Source organism: Schistocerca piceifrons, chromosome 11 (assembly GCF_021461385.2).
Source record: "Schistocerca piceifrons isolate TAMUIC-IGC-003096 chromosome 11, iqSchPice1.1, whole genome shotgun sequence".
NCBI lineage: Eukaryota > Metazoa > Arthropoda > Insecta > Orthoptera > Acrididae > Schistocerca > Schistocerca piceifrons.
Window position 1 is genome coordinate 175,014,817 of NC_060148.1, and position 26,189 is coordinate 175,041,005.

Here is a 26,189-nt window from a genome sequence, read left to right on the forward strand (position 1 = left end):
TCCTGTCGAAATATCGGCGGTGGTCGACGACGTCGCCCGGCACAAAACTCATAAGTTACTTGAACATGAAAGACAACACGCTGTGTCCTCCCTCTCAAAACGTCCTCAGTCCAGTTACACTACTGGTCATTAAAATTGCTACACCAAGAAGAAATGAGGATGATAAACGGGTATACATTGGACAAATATGTTGAACTGACATGTTATTACATTTTCACTCAATTTGGGTGAATAGATCCTGAGAAATCAGTGCCCAGAACAACCACCTCTGGCCTAATAACGTCTTTCATACGCCCCTGGTCATTGAAACAAACCGAGTTTTGATGGGGTGTACAGGTACAGCTGCCCATGCAACTTCAACTCGATAGCACAGTTCATCAAGAGTAGTGACTGGGATATTGTGACGAGCCAGTTGCTCGGCCACCGTTGACCAGACGTTTTCAGTTGGTAAGAGATCTGGAGAGTGTGCTGGCCAGGGCAACAGTCGAACATTTTCTGTATCCAGAAAGGCCCGTACAGGACCTGCAACCTGCGGTCGTGCATTATACTGCTGAAATGTAGGGTTTGGCTGGGATCGAATGAAGGGTAGAGCCACGGTTCGTAACACATCTGAAATGTAACGTCCACTGCTCAAAGTGCCGTTAATACGAACAAGAGGTGACCGAGACGTCTAACCAATGGCACCCCATACCATCACGGTGGGTGATACGCCAGTATGGCGATGACGAATGCACGCTTCCAATGTGCGTTGACCGCGATGTCGCCAAACACCGATGCGACCATTATGATGCTGTAAAGACAACCTGGATAGATTCGAAAAAATGAAGTTTTGCCATTCGTGCACCCAGGTTCGTCGTTGACTACACCATCGCAGGCGCTCCTTTCTGTGATGCAGCGTCAATGATAACCGCAGCCACGGTCTCCGAGCTGATAGTCCGTGCTGCTGCAAACGTCGTCGAACTGTTCGTGCAGATGGTTGTTGTCTTGCAAACGTCCTTATCTGTTGACTCAGGGAACGTGGCTGCACGATCCGTTACAGCCATGCGGATAAGATACCTGTCATCTCGACTGCTAGTGATACGAGGCCGTTATGATCCAGCACAGCGTTCCGTATTACCCTCCTGAACCCACCGATTCCGTATTCTGCTAACAGTCATTGGATCTCGACCAATGCGAGCAGCAATGTCGCGATACGATAAACCGCAATCGCGATAGGCTACAATCCGACCTTTATCAAAGTCGGAAACGTGATGTTACGCATTTCTCCTCCTTAGACGAGGCATCACAACAACGTTTCACCGGGCAACGCCGGTCAACTGCTGTTTGTGTATGAGAAATCGGTTGGAAACTTTCCTCGTGTCAGCGCGTTGTAGGTGTCGCGACCGGTGCCAACCTTGTGTGAATGCTCTGGAAAGCTAATCATTTGTGTATCACAGCATCTTCTTTCTGCCGGTTAAATCTCGGGTCTGTAGCACGTCATCTTCCGTGGTGTACACGCGAAGTTACTGCTGCGTCTGACGGCGACTCTCCATCCAAGACAACATGCTGCGTCGTCCCTATCAAAGCGTCCTCAGTCCAATTACTTGTTGACAGATACTGAAGTTGTTATTTATCTTTACTACAGACCGAACAACGTGACTAGCAAATGGACAAGGGAGGAAGTGTGCGTTTTAATAGGTGCAGGGGCTGTACGCGCGCCTTTTTCGTGCGGTGCGCGAGCCAAACAGAGCCGGCTGGAGAGCGCTGTCGGCAGTGCGCGGGCCGGGTCGCGACTTCGGGCGCGCCCTGTGCCGCGCTCCTCTTGTCCGGCCCGCTTTCCCCGGCGCTGCCCCCCTGGAGCGCGCCTCGGCGGCGCCTCTGTGGCCCCCGCGACGCTCGCGGCGCGTGGAGGAGGGGGCCTTGCGCGAGGCGGCCGGCCTCCTCCTTGACCTTCCCCAGGCGCGGCCGCGCTTGGGACAGGACAGGACCTCGCCGCGGCGTCGAGCGGTCGGGGGCCCGCTTCTACGCCGGCGCGTCCTCAGGCGTTAACTGCTCCACTTACCAGCTCTCCCGCATTCCCCGGCCTCTACCGTATTACGACAACTCTCTCCTATTTCTCTGTATGCCTCATTTAAGTGAAAGAAAGTTGAAATATAATGACTTTAAAAATATATCGTTTTCCCGTACGCGTGCTGTAGTTGTTTTAGCAGCACGCGCGTACGGGTAGGATCCAGCACCCCACCCCCTAAACCGCCCACCGTGCCGTGGCACAACACAGCATGCTGTTTGCTAAATAGGCATCATGGCAATCAGTATAGAAAATTTTATCCATTTGTTGCATCCTTGAGCCCCCGCTTCGCGATGTACGCTCAGCGGTTGATGCCGGCCGGAGTGGCCGTGCGGTTCTGGGCGCTACAGTCTGGAGCCGAGCGACCGCCACGGTCGCAGGTTCGAATCCTGCCTCGGACATGGATGCGTGTGATGTCCTTAGGTTAGTTAGGTTTAATTAGTTCTAAGTTCTAGGCAACTGATGACCTCAGAAGTTAAGTCGCATAGTGCACAGATCCATTTTTTTCAGCGGTTGATGACGACAACGGTCGGAGATTAAGGCAGAAAAGTTACTTATACACGTAGGGCCGTATGGGATTTAGTCCGTAAAAAATTAAATTGTTAATAAGTCCGTTCTTTGTCAGTATAGGTAGCTGATACTCAGACACCTGTTTATTAGCAACTGTATGTCTCGTTTAAGTGAAAGAAAGTTGAAATATAATGACTTTCAAAATATGAAGTTATCCCCTACGCTTGCTGTAGTTGTTTTAGCAGCACGCGCGTACGGGTGATATTCAATATCACACGTTGTGAGGTGCCATTTTTGCCAAGTTTATTTTCGGGGCTTATTATGTGTTTGTAAATAGGCATGAGGTCGCGACGTTGACGATACAGACGTCGACGAGGCATACTGCTTCAATGCTGTTACAGACAGAGGTCACAGCGGAATGGTTCCGCTGGCGTGCACTGCCCGCTTATATACAGTACGCATAAAACATCGTCCGCAATTCTGCTAAACGCATTCTCTGAAAATTCTTTCGAGCACGTAATTCTTGAGACTTCAAGAAGAATATAACAATTCCAATCCCAAAGAAAGCAGCCTGCAAAATACTAACACGAATTCCTTACAGACGAATGGAAATGCTGGTAGATGCCGACCTCGGGGAAGATCAGTTTGGATTCCGTAGGAATATTGAAACACCCTACGACTTATCTAAGAAGACAGATTAAGGAAAGGCAAACCTACGTTTCCAGCATTTGTAGACTTAGAGAAAGCTTTTCACAATGTTGATTGGAATACTCTCTTTCAAATTCTGAAGGTGGCAGGGGTAAAATACATAGAGCGAAAGGCTATTTACAATTTGTAAAGAAACCGGATGGCAGTTATAAGGGTCGAGGGGCATGAAAGGTAAGCAGTGGTTGGGAAGGGAGTGAGACAGGGTTGTAGCCTCTCCACGATGTTATTCAATCTGTATACTGAGCAAGCAGTAAAGGAAACAAAAGAAAAATACGGAGTAGGAATTAAAATCCATGGAGAAGAAATAAAAACGATGGGGTTCGCCGATGACATTGTAATTCTGTCAGAGACAGCAAAGGACTTGGAAGAGCAGTTGAATGGAGTGGACAGTGTCTTGAAAGGAGGATATAAGATGAACAGCATCAAAAGTAAAACGAGGAATGTAGTCGAATTAAGTCGGGCGATGCTGAGGGAATTAGAGTAGGAAATGAGACACTTAAAGTAGTAAAGGAGTTTTCCTATTTGGGGAGCAAAATAACTGATGATGGTCGAAGTAGAGAGGATATAAAATGTAGACTGGCAATGGCAAGAAAAGTGTTTGTGAAGAAGAGAAATTTGTTAACATCGAGTATAGATTTAAGTGTCAGGAAGTCGATTCTGAAAGTATTTGTGTGGAGTGTAGCCATGTATGGAACTGAAACATGGAGGATAAATAGTTTGGACAAGAAGAGAATAGAAGGTTTCGAAACGGGGTGCTACAGAAAATGCTGAACATTAGATGGGTAGATCACATAACTAATGAGGAGGTATTGAATAGAATTGGGGAGAAGAGAAGTTTGTGGCACAACGTGACTAGAAGAAGGGATCGGTTGGAAGGACATGTTCTGAGGCATCGAGGGATCACAAATTTAGTATTGGAGGGCAGCGTGGAGGGTAAAAATCGTAGAGGGAGACCAATAGATGAATACGCTAAGCAGATTCAGAAGGATGTAGGATGCAGTAGGTACTGGGAGATGAAGAAAATTGCACAGGATAGAGTAGCATGGAGAGCTGCATGAAACCAGTCTCAGGACTTAAGACCACAACAACAACAACAACAACAACAACTATTTTCAGTTTTTGGATCACCTGCAATACTCAGATATTTCAGTAAGTGTAAAAGCTGTAAAAAAAATACTAACACGCTGCATACTCTTTACAATATTGCATATCTTTCCATGTATAGGACTATTGCTTAACGCAACCAAAGGCCTGTAAGAAAGTGGCACCTGTTCCGGAACTACGAGAAATGTAGAGAATAGAATCCTGTTATTTGTCAACTCTCTGGAACCCCCGATGAGCAGCGGTTATTTCCGTAGCAATATGGATATATTTTGTTCACTCCAGTAACTAACTCTCCTCCGTGGAAGTATCACCGGTTCTGCGACCTTTAACTGGAGTCAGGAACACAGTTACCAACTTCGAGGTTACCAGTAGTGGTAGCCCATTAACTGCCAGAGTACGTGGGCGAATACGGCGACTGCCAGAGAAAAGTACCGACTCTGACAGTTATTTCCATAGTCGTTCGAATTCCTTGTGGTAACAACTTGCACTACCCGCCCGAACTAAATTGACGAGCAGAGCGGTGACTAGAGCGGATGACCGTACATGCGCAATGCCTTTACGGTCGCCCCCTATCAGCCGCCGCTCTGACATTAACTTTATTTGCTTGTGCTGAAAGTAGTGAGAGCGCACGAGATAATACACAGTTCCATCAAGAGATGGCGTCCAGTCTCGCAGTAATTTCCATGGCGTACAGAACACCTCCCAGATGGTCTATGTCCGTCCATCGTAACCGGAGCTCAGAGGAGTTGACGCGAAAGCGTAGTACAGGGCCGGCCAAACGCCGTACAGTGTGCAGACGTGCGGAAGTGCTGCACGTGTGCGACAGCGACATCTGTTATCAGACATGTGTCCTAAATGCACGGCGGCGGCTCCCCTTCCCTGTTTATGTGGTACAAGCAAGAGCGCCACATACCAGTCTCGTTTACCTCTGGTGACCGTAACCTTAACAGAGAAGTACTGAGAAATGGCAGGTGCTGTGAAGAAGCAAAGGACGGGATATCTATGTTCTCGGTCGCTTAGAAATTACTGGGAACTGCAATTCTTTTTCGTAGCCGTTGGTGAAAACTCACAGTGTTTGTTATGCCGCCGAATAATAGGCGGCCAGCGTAAGTCTTCAATTGAAAGACACTGCAGTACATATCACAAAGGCGAGTGTAGTGTACTCAAGAGTGAAGAACGGCAAGCAAAATTAAATGTCCTTAAGGTAATGGATGAGACACATCAACTCGATTATCATCTCTCATGACCAGTGATAAACGTGTTTGGATTTATTCCTTTCATAATTAAAAATTATTGTTTACTAGTTGTGCATTGCTGCCTCATTCTGCTCCATGTTACATTATGATCAGGAAAGTTGGTCATTAAACCGATTGTTCCAATGTATACTTACATTTAGGGTTTTTTTTTAATGTGTGAAGCTGAAATCGATAAAATGTAACATTCATCTAATTGTCGGTTGTTATGTAGATTTCAGCTGATGAAAGATGTAGCAATAATGGTATTGAAATAACAGGTGATCATCGAGAGGTCTGCGGTTGTCATTCTGTTCAGAGGTCAGTGAGACAGAAATCATGTTGGTGTAACTGAGGGCACCGAGAATTAGTTATAGGAAACCTTGCATTAGTTTAAAGTTATTTGAAACCATGAATAAGATCGTTGGAAGTCGCTAAGTGCTCTCTTTCTCAAATAATAGATCAAAAACATTACGCGTGTTTACGTGCCGTCAGTCAAGCTGCCTTAAAAAAAAACCCGCGGCTGTTAACTGTATTACTTGTCTTAATGGGTTAAACTGTCAACATAAAAGTAGACGTCTCAATCAGTAGACTGTGACAGTACTTTAAATGTTTAATACGCGGAATACCTTCCCATGGTTGGCTTGCAAGCTGTGGAAAGAGCACTGGAATGCGCCGGTACAGAGTACCCCAGCAAGTGGATAACGCGACATCTGTGCGTAGAAACATGCACTACATGAACGCTGACGGCTGCGGCGCGCACGCTGTGACCCGGAAGTTGCACGTGTGCAGGGGCACCGCACGCGTGCAGAATTTCTGGCCGGCCCTGGCGTAGTACGATCTTCGGTAAACAGGTGGCGCGAGGCATTGATGGCAGTTACAGAAATACCTGCTAGTTTCAGATGAGCGGTTATCACACTAACTGCTACTTCTCAGTAAGCGGTTATTTCTGTCAGCCACCTCTAGACCACGCCAGCGCCCTGCCTTTCGGAGCTGCAACTCCGTTATAACAGAATATGTTCAAACGCGCATCGTGGAAAACCTGACGAACCGTGACCCCGGCGAGCTGTGTCGTCCTCCCGCCACCGTGGCTCTCGCGGCAGCACCAGCAGTGCGCTATGTGAGGATCAGCGGGGGCGCCTTCGCTTCCAGTCCCGCCTGGGTATCTGCCCCCATCCCCCAAATGCTATGTCCCTCCAGATCCTTGAGCGTCATGCACTCCCCCTCGCCTTCCGTAAACGCCTCCCATCCCCCACGCAGATCCTCTATGACCTCCTTCCTTTCCCCCATCTGCTCCTCGAACATTTCGGGATCCTCTACACCTCCCGCCGCCTTCATCCCCCTCACCCCCTGGTTGCTCCTCTCCTCTCCCATCCCCGCCCCCTGCCACGTCTTCACTGTTGTGTCCCCCCTACCCTCCATCTCTACACCCTTCGTCTCCTTTCCCAAGGTGGCTTCCGTCAACTCCCCCTCCCGGATGATGCCCTCTCTCCCTCCATTTCTCCCTCCTATCAACTCTGATCCACACTCCCCCTCCTTTCCTCTGTCCTTTTCCCGGGCTCCCTCCCCCCCTTCCATCCTCCTTTTTCCCCACCTCCCCTCTCTCTGCCCTCTTCTCTCCTCCGAGTCCTTTAGCATTTCCCTCCTCTGCCTCTTCTCATTCCCTCTTGTGTCTGCCCTGCCCCTGTCCCCCTTTATGAGTCCTCTCCCTCCTTGTTTCCCCCCTTTTCGTTTTTTCCTCTCCTCCCTCCTTGTTTTCCCCCTCCTCCAGGTCCCCCCCCCCCCATCTGCTCTTGGCTAGGGAGTGTCACCTTTGTGCCGACATTTTTGTTCAGTGTTCTATAGTGAGGATTTTACAGTGAGTGTTCCGTGTTGTGTGTCTTTTGGGAAGTGTTTTGAACGGCCATCATACTGTCGCTGGGTGTCATTTCTTATCTCTTGCGAACTTTTTAATTGTGTGTCTACTATGTTCCCTGTCTGATTCCTGTGTTTTTTATTAACATTGTCAACCCCTTTGCTTTCGGTTGTAACTTTCCGCAATTTTCCACTATTTTACACTTTACGTCACCATTTTATCGCCTTTTTTCCTTGTTTCTTTTCTTTTTCCATTTTTAAAAGTCTGTAGGCTGTAGAGCAGCATACTAAGCTGCGGCCAGCCAGCCCCCTTTGGGGGGAATTGAAATTCAATAAAGGAAAAAAAAAAAAAAAAAAACGCTTTCGGCCCAGCGACACGTCTGAAACTTGCTCGCGCCCAAGAAACGCTGGGACTGGCGACAGACGTGCCCCCGTCTTAATGCTACCCTACCTGTCAACCTGTCTAAATACTGGCCAGCCTTCCGCCGCCTTACCGGGTCTAAACGCCCCGCCCCTCCCCCCCCCTACTACCCACTCCTTCGTGATGACCACCCCTTTCTTGATAACCTCAGCAAGGCCAACCATTTTCCTTCTTACCTCTCCGATATCTTCACCTTCCCTGACGATCCCCAGTTCCGTTACTCCCTCTCCCCTGATGTCCGCGAGCGAACTGACACCTCTGCCCCCCCACTCGCTTCCAGTACTTCATCACACACACCGAACTCATTGCCGCGATTACTACACTCAGCACGGAACACAACACGGCTCCCGGTCACGACAGTCGCCTCTGTGAAGCTCTTACGTCCTTCCTCTCCACCCTGGCCAGACTATATAATGTGGTCCTGTCCAACGGCTTCTACCGCGACCTGTGCAAAACCTCCCGTATCGTGATGTTCCTCAAACCCGACAAACCGCCGTCCGCTGTCTCTTCCTACCATCCCATCAGCCTTACGTCGGTCTTCAGCAAGGTCCTGGAATCCATCCTCACCCGCCGCATCCACCAGCACCTCCGCCAACACCGCCTCCTTCCCGCTGTAAGACGTGTATATTTCTATTGTCTATTGTCAAATCACAATTTATCAAAGATGTTCATATTTTATTAATAGGATTAAGTAGGGATAATTAATATTTGTCATGTTGGAAATAATTGTGGTAGCAGGGAATGTCTGCACCAAAGTATTGTTGGCAGGAGAGACCGCACATTGATATAATTTAAAAAAAGGGCGGGAGAGACCGCGTATGGATACATTTTAAGAAAACAGCGGGAAAGACCGCGTATTGATACATTTTGTAACGGTAGCAGGGATTGTCTGCACCACAAAGTATTGTTGGCCACTAGCTATGATTTACAAGAGATTATAAACGGATGTACAGAGACATCATCTAACTATTATAATAAGAGGAATTAATATTATTGAATTAATTGTTTTGAGAAATTCAAGACCACTGAAGGTATGTTTGCGCATTGCTAGTTGTAAGATTATTGTAAAAAGTAAGTCCCATTTGAACGTTTGTAAAATCATTTCATTCAGAATATAATTAACGTTTGCCAGCAATATTGCATTTCTAATTATAATCCATCCCAAAAAGCATCAACGTAAAACTTTGCAAAATTTTATTGTTGTCTAGAAAAAGTTTAACTATGAATTACGTAACTTCAGTCAAATTAATTAAAGAATAACGTCAGCTTTGCTATTGAAGACTAACTTCAGCTTTGGTAATAAATACAGCCACTTATTATGACAGCCCACCAGCAGCTGATAGAGTATAGTAAACCAGAGTAAGTATATTCGTGTCACAGTTCGATGTAGCAGTCAGATGGCGATCCAGTAACAGTAAAAAAAGGTAAGGAACAGTTTTGGGTTATTGCAGATAACGACTGTGGGCCACGACGACGACACATTCTATGTTTCGCCGAAATAATCAGAAAATCACTTTTAATAAGCAGCAATTAAATTTGTATACGAAGATAGAGAAAGAGAATAAATTTCAAAGGGAAGATTTCATTTGTTATTATTAAGCAAGAGATAGAAATCCTAAGGAAAGATTTCATAGTTTATTGTAAAAGGGAAGGTTATCAATAAGAAAAGAGATATAGAGGAGACGACGGGAAGGTTTCACCGCTACCCAATGTGGCTTTCGACCGTCCTTCCCTCCCCATGACCTTCTCCTTCACCTCACTCACCTCGTCTGCGAGCAACTCAACTCCCGTTGCTCTGCCATCTTCCACTCCCTTGACTTTGGATGTGCCTAGACTGTGTTGGCATTCCTGTCTTCTCTTCAAGCTCCAAACCTTCGCCCTTCCTATTAACTACGTCTGTCTGATCGCCTCCTTCCTTACCCACCGTCCTTCCTATGTCACCATCCATAACACGGATTCCCACACCTTCTACCCCTCCACCGGTGTGCCCCAGGGTTCCGTCCTCTCCCCTCTTCTCTACCTTCTGTACACGGCAGACATGCCGTCGCCTTCACCTCCCTTACACCTTCTCCAGTTTGCCGATGACACCGCCTTCCTTGCCTTGCCCCCACCCCCGCAACGCTCCCAGCACCTTCTCCAATCCCATCTTGACCGGTTCACCACTTGGTGCAACCAGTGGTTGCTCAAGGTCAATCCTTCCAAGACCCAGGCAATCATTGTAGGCAAAACCACCCCTTACTTCCGTCTCCTCGATTTCTATCTCACTATCTATGGCCATCCTATCAACCTCACCCTCACCCTCATGTACCTTGACGTCACCCTCGACCGTCGCCTCTCCTGGACCCCCCACATCCAGACTATCCAAGCGTAGGCACACTCCCGACTCCGTCTCCTCGAGCTCCTTTCTGGCCGCACATGGGGTCTGAACCCATCCGCCATTCTCCACATCTATAAATCCCTCATCTGCCCTATCCTCTGCTATGCCCATACCACATGAATTGGCGCCTCTCCTACCTTCTACAAATCCCTTCAAATCCTGGAACACCATGCGCTCTGCCTCGCCTATCGCATCTGCCTCCCCTCTCGGATCCTGTATGACTTAATTCCATTCCCACACCTCCTCCTTTTCCTTGAACGGATACGGATTCTTTATACCTCCCACAAACTTGATAACCCCCACCCACTTGTCTCTCCCATCCATTCCCACCCCCATCCACTGCCGTGCCTGTACTCCATCCCACCTGCTCTCCACCTCTCCACACTTCATACCTTTGCCCAAGGTGGCTTTCGCAAACTCCCCCTCCCTGATGATGTCCTCCTCCCCTCCATCTACCCCTCCTACCAACTTTGATCCTCCGTTTCCTCCCCCTGTGTTTTTCCTCCAGGGTACTCTCTCTCCCTTCTCTCCCTCTTCTCTTCCTCCCTCCCTCCCATCCCCCCCTCCAGGACTTCCAAAACCCCCTACCTTCTCCCCTCCCCCTCCCTTCTCCTCTCCCACTGGGAATTAACACCCCTCCCCCCCTCTCCCCCTCTCCCTCCTACCTGAACCTTTGCAAGGCCCCGTGTTAGTGTGTGAACAGTGCATCTTCGTGCGCTGGAGATCGTCGCCAATGCCCGTGTGTGTCTTTGTGTCAGTACTTCAGTGTGGCTCCGTTTGTGCTTCTCCGTTCACGTGTGTAAACTTGTTCTTCCCCGTTGCGTTTAGTGATGGACGTTTTTTTAATCAAACAGTGCGCTCGTGAACGGCTTCATTTATTTTACTATGTCTGTCTCCAATTTTTATCCACCAGCCTTGTTTGTTTTTCTGTTTTTCTTTAGGTGTTCACTGTGGCCAAAGAGCGGCATACATAGGCCGCTGCCGGCCTACCTTTATTGTAAAGGTATTAAAATAACAATAGAGAAAAAAAAGGGCCTTTGGCAGCCTTCGATGGATCATCTGAAGATGACTGTTAGGTGTCGCACTGAAATATCGTGGAGTGAAGTTTACGACGACCGGCTGCAATCCCGAAATCGCTTCGAACGTTTAATTGGCCGGGAAAATTTTAAATTTCATATCAAATGCGTTTACGGGGAAGAGATGGTCTCACATATAACAAGTTTGGATAAGCCACATGCTAAGAGAGCAAAACTTGTTTACTGGGATGTCGGGAACATGGCATAATACCAAAATTTGCCAGAGTGACGCATTTTATTAAGACTACCGTTGCACAGAAGATAACGGAGAAGGCCAGTCACGTTAGTGTTAAGGACAGAATTTGTTATAGGAGGCGAAGGTTGGATGCCATTTCGGAAAAACTGTTCCACCTGCACCTGAAGGTTGCAGCACTTCTCCCTCCTGTACCATGGGACTGGGTTGATGGAGTGGTTCAAATGGATCTGAGCACTATGGGACTTAACTGCTGAGGTCATGAGTGTGATGTCCTTAAGTTAGTTAGATTTAAGTAGACCGAGGCAGGATTCGAACCTGCGACCGTAGCGGTCTCGCAGTTCCAGATTGAAGCGCCTAGAACCGCTCGGCCACAGCGGCCAGCTCGATGGAGTGACTTCAGCCAAGTTTGACCGCATACACATGGATGCAAGCTCTCGGCAGATGCCAAAATTTGATCGTTTAGTGCCGCAACAGCCATCGCCACAGGGAATAACTGCACGACGTTCCGTTGTCAACTTCATGGAGAAGAATTTGGACGACGTGATGCCGCCTGTTTCGGGTAAAGGACTCAATTTTGCACCTATACCAAGTGCATTACCTCTGATAAGTTTTGCGACCGGTGTTGAAGAAGCTGCGCAACGCCTTCCTATGGACGCTGCCGAAGAAACAAGAAGGGAAACTTGGCGTGGTCTTTTGAAAGCTCACACTCAATGCAGTAATATAACCTCTGAAGAAAGGGCTGCACTAACAAGGGGAGGCCGCCAATTGTGAAATTCAGATTCGATTCATACTGCGCATAATAAAAGCTCATGGCCAGAGGAGTAATGTGGCAAAGCACCAAGATGCACTTCTCAGCCGTTGTCGAGAAAATCGTCAGTTAAAAGAAACCGTTGCGGTGAAATACTCTCTACGATTAATAATTTTCTACAGCGTCCTGGCGCAGCGGTAAGCGCTCGGGTTCGTAATCCGAAAGTCGCCGGATCGAATCTCGCGCCATGCAATTTTTTTTATTTCGTGGGGTCTCTATTCTAGTTCGAACGTTTGACTTACGCTATACGTATTCGTTTCGGAATATCGTTTCTACGTCTTCCGTTAACTATACGTGGTTAACATTATGAAGACAATTAATAACATGTTGGTGAAGGTGGATCGCTCTCCAATTGTACCGCCTCCATTTTTCCGTTTGTTTAACAGGGTGTACCAAAGCTCTCACTTCCGCTCTGATTTTCGACGATGTTATAAGTTGCGCTAGGTACCGCATCTGCCTTCTTTCGAAGTTAGCAGGCAACTACGCTGTTATGCGGCGGCTCGTTTCGGCCCATTCAACATCTGTCCTTCAAGTGTAACGAGCGAGTAACGGAGTTTATATTTCATACCTGCCGCAGCAAATTTGTGTTCGTGGGGTCTCTATTCTAGTTTGAACGTTTGACTTACGCTATACGTATTCGTTTCGGAATATCGTTTCTACGTCTTCCGTTAACTATACGTGGTTAACATTATGAAGACAATTAATAACATTTGTGAAATACAACTTTGTTTGCGGAAAACATAATGATGTTCGAAGTCGCCAGTTTTTCCACGACAAACGACTTTCAACAACTTATTATGTGCATAATTGTTGCAACTGATTGCCGGGAATTATATATGAATTACAAAAAAAAAATACTAAAAAAAAAAGGATCCATGGCGCGAGATTCGATCCGTCGACTTTCGGATTACGAACCCGAGCGCTTACCGCTGCGCCACGACGCTGTAGAAAATTATTAATCGTAGAGAGTATTTCACCGCAACGGTTTCTTTTAACTGTAGATTTTCTCGACAACGGCTGAGAAGTGCATCTTGGTGCTTTGCCACATTACACCTCTGGCCATGAGCTTTTATTATGCGCAGTATGAATCGAATCTGAATTTCACAATTGGCGGCCTCCCCTTGTAAGAGCTCTCCGACAAGATCTGACCATGGTGGTGTTGAAAGCTGATAAAGATAAATCAGCTGTTTTGTTACGTCGTAGTCTGTAATCGGAGAAGATGTATGCACTACTTAGTGGTGCTACGTAAAGGAAGATCGAACACGATCCTACAGGACATGTCCAACGGAAGACGCGTACACTCCAGAATTCTTCCTCATTACGTCCAAAGGCCATCAAGTGTTCAAGACCGCAAGGCAGCCCACCTGTCAGACTGTAAGGTCTCCGTAAAGTGCACAAACGTGGTCTTCCTTTGCGGCTTTAGTGAGTAATATTGATGCCGCTACATATGATTTAGCCAAACATCTTGCTTTTTTGCTGAGACCTCTGATTTGCCAAAGTTCGCACCTACATCTACATTTATACTCCGCAAGCCACCCAACGGTGTGTGGCGGAGGGCACTTTTCGTGCTACTGTCATTACCTCCCATTCCTGTTCCGGTCGCGTATGGTTCGCGGGAAGAACGACTGCCGGAAAGCCTCCATGAGCGATCGAATCTCTCTAATTTCATATTCGTGATCAACCTCGGGTGGTATAAGTAGGGGGAAGCAATGTATTCGATACCTCATCCAGAAACGCACCCTCTCGAAACCTGGACAGAAAGCTACACCGCGATGCAGAGCGCCTCTCTTGCAGAGTCCGCCACTAGAGTTTACTAAACATCTCTGTAACGCTGTCACGCTTACCAAATAGCCCTGTGACGAAAAGCGCCGCTCTTCTTTGGATCTTCTCTATCTCCTCCGTCAACCCAAACTGGTACGGATCCCACACTGATCAGCAATACTCAAGTACTGATTTTACAGAAGTAACAGCTACCAGTGTTTGTTCCGCTATCATATAATCATACAATGAAGGATCCTTCTTTCTATATATTCTCAATACGTTACATTTGTCTACGTTAAGGGTCAGTTGCCACTCCCTGCACCAAGTGCCTATCTGCTGCAGATCCTGCACTTCGCTGCGATTTTCTAATGCTGCAACCTCTCTGTATACTATAGCATCATCCGCGAAAAGCCGCATGGAACTTCCGACACTGTCTACTAGGTCATTTATATATATTGTGAAAAGCAATGGTCCCATAACACTCCCCTGTGGCACGCCAGATGTTACTTTAACGTCTGTAGACGTCTCTCCATTGAGAACAACATGCTGTATCCTGTTTGCTAAAAACTCTTCAATCCAACCACGTATTCCGTTGGCTCTTACTTTGTTTATCAGGCGACAGTGGGGAACCGTATCGAACGTCTTCCAGAAGTCGAGGAAAATGGCATCTACCTGGGAGCGTGTATCTAATATTTTCTGGGTCTCATGAACAAGTAAAGCGAGTTGGGTCTCACACGATCGCGGTTTCCGGAATCCATGTTGATTCCTACAGAGTAGATTCTGGGTTTCAACAAATGCCATAATACGCGAGCAATAAACATGTTCTAAAATTCTACAACAAAAAAATGGCTGTGAGCACTATGGGACTTAACTTCTGAGGTCATCAGTCCCCTAGAACTTAGAACTACTTAAACCTAACTAACCTAAGGACAGTATTTTAAACGTAGCTGCGCAACAGCAACGGTTCCACGTAATAGGATTAAAAACAGCCGACCAGTTGCAAAGGATAAAGTAATCTTTACCTAGGTTTCGATAGATTTAAATCTATCTTCTTCAGAAGGCGGCCTGAGGACAATGAACATCGTAATGTATATTAAAAGGTATGAAACATAAGTCAAGATTTTTTTTTTCTTTATTGTAATTTTTATCACCTTACACAAGGCGGGCTGTCAGCAGCTGAGTACGCCGCTCTTCAGCCTTGAGATTTACAATAAGTAAAAAAATAGAGGGGACACAGAGGATACAATCAAAAAGGCGGGCAAAACAATGTAGACACCAAAAAACAAAAAACACGGAGCCGTTCACGCCTGACGAGAAAACATCACTGACACTAGTCGACACGGCGCACAAAACAGGGATGATGGCGATGGTACACGTGAACAGTGGCGAACAAACACTAAACACAAACGAAGGCACACACACGAGACACTAATGGCGATGACCTCCGGCGCGCGAATGTTCACTATGCGTGTGCGAGTCTGGGGACCTGCCAAGAGAGGAGGAGGAGGAGGAAGGGGAGTGGGAGAGGGAGAGGGGAGAGCAGAGATGCCACGGGCAGGGGAGATAAGGGGGGAGGGAGAAAGGGGGAGGGGAATCCCGGGGGAAGAGGGGTGGAGGGAGGGGATGGGGGAAAAGGAAAGAGAAGGGAAGGGAAGAGAAGGGAGGGAGGGTGCCTAAAGGAAAGGACACCGGAAGTGGGGGGTGGGGCAGGGTCAAAGTTGATAGGAGGGGTAGATGGAGGGGAGGAGGACATCATCAGGGAGGGGGAGCTGGCGGAAGCCACCTTGGGAGAGGGTAAGGAGGGTGGAGAGATGGAGACCGGGTGGGACGTGGGAATACAGGTGCGGCAGCGGGCGGGGGTGAGAGAGGATCGGGGAGATGAGCGGGTGAGGAGGATCGAGATTGCGGGAGGTGTACAGGATCCGTATCCTTTCAAGGAAAAGGAGGAGGTGGGGGAAGGGGATGAGGTCGTACAGGATCCACGTCGGGGAGGGGAGACAGATGCGATAGGCGAGGCGGCGAGCATGGCCTTCAAGGATTTGGAGGGATTTATAAAAGGTAGGGGGGGCAGAGATCCAAGCTGGATGGGCATAGCAGAGGATAGGACAGATGAGGGATTTATAGATGTGGAGGATGGTGGAGGGGTCCAGACCCCACGTACAGCCGGAGAGGAGGTTGAGGAGACTGAGTCGGGAGCGTGCCTTGGCTTGGATTGTCCGGAGGTGGGGAGTCCAGGAGAGGCGACGGTCGAGGGTGACGCCAAGGTACTTAAGGGTGGGAGTGAGGGCGATAGGACGGCCACAGATGGTTATGTAGAAATCAAGGAGGCAGAAGGAAGGGGTGGTTTTGCCTACAATGATCGCCTGGGTTTTGGAGGGATTGACCTTGAGCAACCACTGGTTGCACCAAGCGGTGAACCAGTCAAGATGGGATTGGAGAAGGTGTTGGGAGCGCTGTAGGGTGGGGGCAAGGGCAAGGAAGGCGGTGTCATCGGCAAACTGGAGAAGTTGGACGGGGGCTGACGGCGGCGGCATGTCCGCCGTGTACAAAAGGTACAGAAGGGGGGAGAGGATGGAGCCTTGGGGCACACTGGCAGAGAGGAAAAAGGTGTAGGAATCTGTGTTATGGATGGTGACATAGGAAGGACGGCGGGAGAGAAAGGAGCCGATCAGATGGACGTAGTTAATGGGAAGGGCGAAGATTTGGAGCTTGAAGAGGAGACCGGAATGCCATACGCGGTCATATGCACGTTCGAGGTCCAGGGAGAGGAAGAATGCGGAGCGACGGGAATTAAGCTGTTCGGAAAGGAGATGAGTGAGGTGAAGGAGAAGGTCGTCGGAAGAGAAGGATGGCCGAAAGCCACACTGGGTAACGGGAAGGAGGCGGTGCTGGCGGAGATGCTGGTGGATGCGTCGGGTGAGGATAGATTCCAGGACCTTGCTGAAGACCGAGGTAAGGCTGATGGGACGGTAGGAGGAGACGGTGGACGGCGGTTTGCCAGGCTTAAGGAACATGAGGATACGGGAGGTTTTCCACAGGTCGGGTTAGTAACCGGTGGACAGGACTACATTGTAGAGCCTGGCCAGGGTGGAGAGGAAAGAGACAGGAGCTTCACGAAGGTGACGGTAGGTGACACGATCATGACCAGGAGCGGTCTTGCGTTTTGTGTGGAGGGTAGCGATGAGATCCTGTGTAGTGATAGGGGCATTGAGTTCCGTGTGTGCAATGTTGTCCAAGTACTGAAAACCAGGAGCGAGGGGAGGGACAGAGCTGTCTGTTCGATCGCGGATATCTGGGAAGAGGGAGTAATCGAACTGGGGATCATCGGGGATGGAAAACACATCAGAGAGGTAGAAGGCAAAGTGATTGGCCTTGCTAAGGGTGTCAGGGAAAGGGTGATCATCATGGAGAAGAGGATAGTAGGGGGAGGGTTTAGTTCCGGTAAGGCGACGGAAGGCTGACCAGAACTTGGACGAGTTACTAGGTAGGGTAGCAGTTAAACGTGTGCATGTCTGTCGCCAGTCCCGGCGTTTCTTAGCCGCGAGCAAATTACGAATGTGTCGCTGGAGTTGCCGGTGGCGTTGTAGTGCGTCCGGGTCATGCGTGCGGCGAAAGGCACGGTAGAGACGACGGGATTCACGGAGGAGGAGGACGGCTTGTGGGGGTAAGGTAGGACGGTGGGGGTGGACGGCGACAGTAGGGACGTGGGTCTCCACAGCCTCAGACAAGGTCTGCTGGAGAAAGGAGGCAGCATGGGTGACATCGTCAGGGTGGTGGTAGGTGAAGGGGTGGCTATTGACCTGGGTGGAAAGGGTAGCCCGGTAGGCATTCCAGTCGGCACGGGAATAGTCATGGACGTACTTAGGGGGAGGGTCATTATGAGGGTCGGAGCGGGGGCGACGACCATCTGAAAGGGTGAGGAGGACAGGGAGATGGTCGCTACCAATAGGCTCCAGGACAGCCACTGTTATGCGGCCAAGGAGGTTGGGGGAGGAGAGGATAACATCAGGAGTGGAATTGGATTCGGGATGGGTGTGCTGGGGGATAGGGATGAGGTCGCCTTGAAGGGAGGAGAGGAACCGATGCCACCGCCGGAACTGGGCGGCAGAACGACTATGGATGTTGAGGTCGGTGGCGATCACGTAGGAAGAGAAGGTACGGTCGATGTGGGAGAGGAAGTCGAAGGGAATAGCGGCGTTAGGGCGGACATAGATGGTGGCGCAGGTAACGGTAAGGCTGGGGAAGAAGAGACTAAGGATCAGGTGTTCGGTGGGGTCGGGAAGGAGAGGTTGGAGCCGAATGGGGATCTGGCGGTGGTGACCAATGGCAACTCCGCCACGCGCAAGTGGGAGGGGATTATCGGAGCAGTGGAGGAGATAGGGTGAGGTGTGGATGGAGTGGTGAGGTTGGAGGAAGGTTTCATTGAGGAGGAAGGCATCCACGCGGTGGGCGGCAAGAGTGTGCAGGAAAAGGTTCTTGTTGGCGGGAAGGGAGCGGATATTGTTGAAAAGGAGACGTTGCTGTCACGCCATGACAGGGATTTAGACGAGGGTGTCAAGACAGGAGAAGGTGAAATGGGCCTGGTTGTTGGAGTAGGTGGCGTACATCTTGAGGTGGAATATGGAACGGGCAGCGAGGGAGATCTGCTGGAGGGTGTGGGGGCGCTGAAAGGGATGAACATTTTGAAGGACGATGGTGAGGAACCTGATGTCCTCAGCGGTGGGAGGGGGACGAAGGGAATTTCCAGGAGGCGTGGGGGCGTCCAGGGGACGGACAGGGTGAGTTCAGGAGTGGTCGGAGGGGGTCGGGCTTTACACTTTTGGGAGTAGGAGGGATGGGGGAGGATGCAGGTATTGCAGGAGGGAGGGGATTGAAGGTTAGGGCACTGCCGGAGGAAGTGCACTTGCCTACAATGTGGGCAGGTGGGGGCCTCGCGGCACTCAGCTGTTGGGTGTGCATTATAGCGCAGACACCTCTGGCAGCGCAGGGATTGAGGAGGGGAACGGGAGGGGTCGACCTTGTAGTGCTGGTGGAAGAGGAGGGCACCCTCCTTCAGGAGACGGTCAATGGGGGGGGCGTCTCGGAGAAAACCCGCATAAGGCAAGTGGGGCCGGCCGAGTTGAAAATGCGGCGGACCGCCAGCACCTCCAGCATGGGATGCGCCTTGAGCTCTGCCAACACCTCCTCCTCTGTGATCGACGGACTGAGCCGAGTGATCACGGCGGTGAGGGTCAGTGGGCAACGTGGGGGTTGGGGTTGGTGGGTAGGAGACGGAGAAGGAGCAGGGGCGAGGGAGGCGTTGGGGCCAAAATGGGTGATGGGGAGGCGGGAGACGATGTCAGTATGGAGGGTGGGGCTGGGGGAGGAGATGAGAACAGAATCCCGTCTGGGAGTGAGGAGAAAGATGGGGGCACCAGGGAAGTGTTGGCGGAGGAGGAGGGAGAGATTCCGGGCCTCGAGAAGGGCAGGATCGGGATGGGAGAGGAGGTATTTGTATAGAGAGGGGGGGGGAGGAGGAGGAGGAGGCGGAGGGAGCAGGGCCAGGTGGGGAGACATCCATGACATCTTGGGGGGGGGGGAAGGAGGACAGGGTGGGGCCTTTGTGGGAGCAGAGGAGGTGGTGGTGCCACTAGGGCGTTTAATGGCGGCAGAATGGCCGGTCGTGATATGAGGGACGGGAGCTATAGGGAGGTGGTGGGAAGGGACAGGTCCCAGCGTGGATGCAGCAGTCGGCGCCGGAGATGGTGACGGTGATGGAGAAGGTGAAGGCGACGGCGACGGCGGCGGCGGTGATGGCGAAGGCGACGGGGAGATCTGGGCATGGACAGTGGCCCGACGGGCCACCACCCGAGCAGGAGCTGCGGTGACAGGCTGGGGGAGTGGGGGGAAAGGATCAGAGAGCGGAGGGGGAGGAAGAAGCTGGAGAGGGGGCGACAAAGAGCGAGGGCGAAGGGAGAGTGAGAAGAGGTAGGATGGAAGAAGGGGGGTGGGACTGGGCACACCATGTGATAGCGGTGGAGGCGGCGGAAGGGGAAGTATAGACTATGGCGGTGGTGGTAGTGGTGGAGGTGGGGGTGGACATGACAGGGAGAAACAATAACGCACAGAACGAAAAGGAAAGGACACAAACAGGGGACAGACGAAGACAAATACGGAGGAAGACGAGGACGGAGGAAGACGAAGACGGCCAAAGACCATGGTCGGGCGGCGGCAACCAGGCGGCGGCGGCGAACAGACGGACGGACGGACGGACGGACAGCAGGCAGCAGCAGTGATGGACAGTGAGCAGGCAGGCAGGCAGGCAGGCGGACGGACGAACGAACAGCTAGAGCAGTAAGCGGCGGGCAGACAGGCAGACAGACAGACAGACGGGCAGACCGACGGACACAGTCTTCGAAGACGGAGATTCCAACCTGAGAGTAGCCCAGGCTTTGCAATCTGACGCTTTCGAATAAGGGGATCCAACCCTCTGATGCATAAGTCAAGAATAGAGTTTAATATATATTAGGAGAATCTTGTATTACAAAATATGAGAAGGATTCCTGATACTTACAGTATTACATTAACATGGAGTAATATGTCATTGTCGTTTTTACAAACTTCTGCATAGCTCCATTAGTCCAAATAAAATATAGCCCTGAGAATAGGGTTTGTCAGACAAATAAAAATAAGTACATGGACGTTGGAGAGCGCATAAGCGACTGGGTAAAATCGGCCAGCGTAGTAGCACTGCAGCCAGGGCAGGTGGCGCTCAGGTCGCGAACTATGTGCCGATTGGCGTACTGAAGCAACATGTAAAATATCCATATTAATTGCGTCCTTAGATAGAGTGACAATAAATAAAAGGAAAGCATTTAACACTCCCGTTATGACATTGTGGGAGCCTTAGGAACAATAACGCAGATACATACATCAAAAAGGCAGGCGGCGCTTACGCCGTAAGTCACATGCAGTGGCATATACAGCCAGAATACAAAAGTTACATTATCATATTCGAGGGTTGGATTCCCTCACTTCCTCATCGAGGACTCGCACTGCCTGGGCTACTCTCAGGGTGTATCTTCGACGTGGAAGAGCTCCAACCGTGCTTGTCGCGTTGTTGCCCGTTTGCGCGCCGTCACTGCTGCCTGCCTGCCTGCCTGCCTGCCGCCGCCGCCGCCGCCTCCGTCGTCTGTTTGCCGCCGCCCGGTGCTTGCCGCCGCCGCCGCCGCCGCCGCCGCCGCCGCCGTCGCTTGGTCGCCGTCTACCGGTGCTCGCCGCTTCCTCTTCTGCCGCCGCCACCTGGTCGCCGCTTCTTCAGCCGCCGCCGCCGCCGCCGCCGCTGTCGCCGTCTCTTGGTGCTCGCCGCTTCTTCTGCCGCCGTCTATCGGTGCTCGCTGCCGCCTGCGATCATGGACGCCCCAACTACCACCATCATTTACACCTCTCCTTCACCTGCCCCCACTGTAACGTCGTGGAGTGCTTCCTCTGGGATTCACCCGTCTCATGCACCTCCCCTACTCACAGTCTCCTCCCCATCTATCTCCTCTCCATCGATGTATCCCCACCTGTACGTCACTCCTGCTCCTACCCCTGCTGCTGCCCCTGCTGCTTCTCCCGCTCCTGCCTCTGTCCCTGCTCCCAACCTCCCTCCCCCTCCTGTCGCCCGCCGAGACGACTTTCCCCCTCTCCCCCCTGCGACTACCGCTGCTTCCCCTGCCAGAGTCTCCGCCGGCCGCGCCACAGTCGCCGCCACAGAGCGCCCTACCCTCTCATCCAGTGCTACTGCCTCACAAGAGGGCCCTGCCTCCCACCACCTCCCCATCCATCCAGTCCCTCATCCCTCATCCCAGGCAACACCCGCCAAAAAATCTTCCAAACGGCCCAGTGGCGACCTCTCCTCTACTCCTTCCTCCAAAAAGCCACTGCCCGCCCCACCTCCCACTGACCCCGCTATGGATATCACCCCACCTCCCACCTCTCCAGCCCCCTCCCTGTATACCTTTGTCCTAGCCCACCCTGATCCGAAATTCCTGGATGCCCGCACCCTCACCGTTGAAATCCGGAAGTACATCCCCAGTGCACCCATCACCCAACTTATCCCTCGCAGAGACTCTGTCCTCATCAAGTCTCCCTCTCCGTCCTCCCATACTGATCTCCACCGACGCCTTCCCCGCATCACCTTTGGGCCCCACGCATCCCTCACCCCATTCCTTACTTCCTCCTCTCCTCATCAACCCCAACCGCCTCGTCGTCCACCGACCCTCACTGCCGTCATCACAAAACTCAGCCCTGTGGTCACGGAGGCTGAGGTGTTGGCGGAACTGAATGCCCACCCCTCCCTGGAAGTCCGCTCTGCCCGCCGTATTTACAACTCCTCTGGCCCTACTTTCCTCATGCGTATCTTTACCGAGTCTGCCTCCTCCATCGACCACCTCCTCACGCAGGGAGCCCTGATTTTCAACCGCCGCAACCCTGTTGACCCGTCCCGTTCCCCTCCTCAATCCTACCACTGCCAGCATTGTCTTCTGTACAATGACCATCTCACCCAAAATTGCAAGAACCCACCCACCTGCCCCCATTGTAAAGCCTCCCACTTCCTCAAACAGTGTCCCAACCTCGCCTCCCCCCCATCCTGCAACACCTGCAATGAATCTCACCCCACCTATTCCTCCAAATGCAAAGCCAAGCCCCCAACCCTGAGCTCACTGTCCCCGTTCGCCCCATTGACCCACCTATCCACCCTAACAATTCCCTCCGCCCTCCCCCTACAGCAGAAGACATCATCCGGTTCCTCACCATCGTCCTGCAGAACATCCACCCCTTCCAGCGCCCCCACACACTCCAGCAGATTTCCCTCGCTGCCCGGTCTGTTTTCCACTTAAACACCTACGCCACATACTCCCACAACCAGGCCCACTTTACCTTCACCCGCCTAGACACCCTTGTTTAAGCCACTCTCTCCCCTTCCCACACCCTTCCCATACCCAACCCCATGGCTCGTCAACAGTATCGTCTCCTCTACCTCAACATTCGCTCCCTCCCTGCAAACAAATACCTCTTCCTGCATACCCTCTCCCAGCACCAGGTTGACTCCTTCATCCTTAATGAAACCTTCCTCCATCCCCACCATGTGGTCCGCATCTCCCCTTATCTCCTTCACCGCACTGACAATCCCCTTCCCCTAGCTCGAGGCGGGGTCGCTATCAGCCACCTCAGGCATCTCCCTGTCCGGCCACAACCCCTCCTCAATGACCCAACCGAACACCTTCTCCTCAGCCTCTTTTTTCCCTCCCTCACCGTCATCTGTGCCACTATATATATTCGCCCCGCAGCTCCTCTCCCCTTTGACTTCATTTCCCATGTTGACCGTACCTTCTCCACCTATGTGATCGCCGCTGACCTCGACATCCACAGCCGTGACCCTGCCACACTTCGGCGGTGGCATCAGTTCCTTGCCACCCTCCATGGTGACCTTGTTCCTCTCCCACAGCCCACCCGTCCTGAAAGTAACTCCACCCCCGATGTTATCCTCGCTTCCCCCAACCTCCTTGGTCGCATTGCCGTTGATGTCCTTGATCCCGTCGGTAGTGACCATCTCCCTGTCCTTCTCACCATCTCCTCTACCCGTCCTGCCACTGCGGCCACCCGCCCACCTGCCCCTCCAAAATCCGTCCATGACTATCACCGTGCCAATTGGGATGCCTACCAGGAATCCATTGCCTTACAGGTCGACAGCCACCCCCTCACTTTCCACCACCCCGATGACATCACCCATGCCTCTTCCTTCCTTCAGAAGACCATCACTGACGCTGTGGAGGCTCATGTCCCTACCAAACTCATCCACCCTCACCGCCCTACGCTTCCTCCACAGGCCGTCCTTCTTCTGCGTGAATCCCGCAGGCTCTACCGCTCCTTCCTCCGCACTCGTGACCGGGATACTCTCACCCGCCACCGGCAATTACAGCGGCATATCTGGAACCTCCTTACAGCAAAGAAACGCCGGGACTGGCGTCAGACATGCACACGCCTCAACTCCACCCTCCCTATCAACTCCTCCAAGTACTGGTCAGCCTTCCACCGCCTTACTGGTAGCCATCCCACCCCGCATTACTCCATCCTCCATGACGATCGACCCTTTCCTGACAACCTCAGTAAGGCTAACCATTTTGCTTCCCACCTGTCCGAGGTCTTCTCCGTTCCTGACGATCCCCATTTTGATTACTCCCTCTTCCCCACTGTCCTTGACCGCACTGACACCTCTGTCCCCCCGCTCGCCCCTAGCTTCCAGTACTTGGATCGGCTACCCCCCTCCGACATCAACACTCCCATCACCATGCAAGACATCACACTCGTCCTCCGCTCCAAACGAAACACCGCCCCTGGTCATGATGGCGTCACCTACCGTCACCTCAAGGAATCCCCTCCATCCTTCCTGTCTGTCCTTGCTACCCTATACAATGTCCTCCTCTCCACTGGATTTTACCCTGACCTGTGGAAGACTTCCCGTGTCCTGCTGTTCCCTAAGCCTAACAAACCCCCCTCTTCTACCTCTTCCTATCGTCCCATCTGCCTCACCGCCGTGTTCAGTAAGGTCTTTGAGGCCATCCTCTCTCGCCGTATCCACCGCCACCTTAACCAGCACCGCCTCCTTCCTCTTACCCAATGTGGCTTCCGGCCTTCCTTCTCTGCTGACGACCAGCTCCTTAACCTTACCCATCTTCTTTCCCTCCAACTTAACTCCCGTCGCTCTGCTATCTTTGTTTCCCTTGATCTCCAGAACGCCTATGACCGTGTCTGGCATCCCGGGCTCCTTTTCAAACTCCAGACCTATGCTCTCCCCATCAACTTCGTCCGTCTCGTTGCTTCCTTCCTCTCCCATCGTCCCTCCTATGTGACTATCCACAATTCCAACTCCCGAACTTTCTACCCCTCTGCCGGCGTGCCCCAAGGTTCTGTCCTTCCCCTCTCCTCTATCTCCTGTACACTGCTGATATGCCCAAACCTCCCCCTCCTGTTCATCTTCTCCAGTTCGCTGATGATACCGCCTTCCTAGCCCTTTATCCTACCCTTCAACGGTCCCAACGTACCCTCCAAACCCACCTTGACCAATTCACCGCTTGGTGCAACCAGTGGTTCCTCCGTGTTAATCCCTCCAAGACCCAGGCGGTCATCATAGGCCGCACCACCCGCTCCTTCCGCCTCCATGATTTCTACCTCACCATTTACGGCCGTCCAATCCACCTCACTCCTACCCTCAAATACCTTGGCCTCACACTCAACCGCCACCTCACCTGAACTCCCCATCTCCTTACCATCCAAAACAAGGCTCACAACCGCCTCCGCCTACTGAAACTCCTGTCCGGCTGGACGTGGGGTCTGCATCCTTCCACCATCCTTCACACCTACAAATCCATGATCCGCCCCATCCTTTGTTATGCCAGCATCGCTTGGATTTCCGCCCCTCCCTGGTTCTATAAAGCCCTCCAAATCCTTGAACGCCATGCACTCCGCCTCGCCTTCCGCATCCGCCTTCCGTCCCCCACGCGCATCCTCTATGACCTCATCCCCTTCCCCCACCTTCTCCTTTTCCTTGAACACATCCGCACACTATATATTGTCCGCCGCCTTGATCCCCCTCACCCCCTGGTGTCACCCTTCCTCTCCACTCCCAACCAGTTGCCGCGCCTTTACCGTTGTGTCCCTCCCTCTCTCCATCTCCACACCCTCCACCTCCTTTCCCAACACACCTTCCACCGTCTACCACTCCCGGATGATGAGCTTCGCCCTGACATCTACCCTTCCTACCAACTCTAACCCCCTCTTCCTGCCTCCTCCTCAGGGCTCCCTCTCCTCCCCCTCCCTCCTTCTGAGCGGATTTCCCCTCCTACTCCCCGTCCATCTCTTGTGCCTTCTTTCAGTGTCTCTGCGCTCCCTCCTGCCCTGTCTTCCCTTTTCCTCTCCCGCCCCATGTGTCTCCTGCCTCTTCGTGAACCCACGGTTGCCCCTCCTCTCTTCATCCCGCCGCTTCCCCAGCTGCCCCATGCTCTACCCTCCTTTTCCATCCTCTCTGACCTTTCCCACGGCAGGTTCCGCCTGGTAGTTTTATTCTTCGT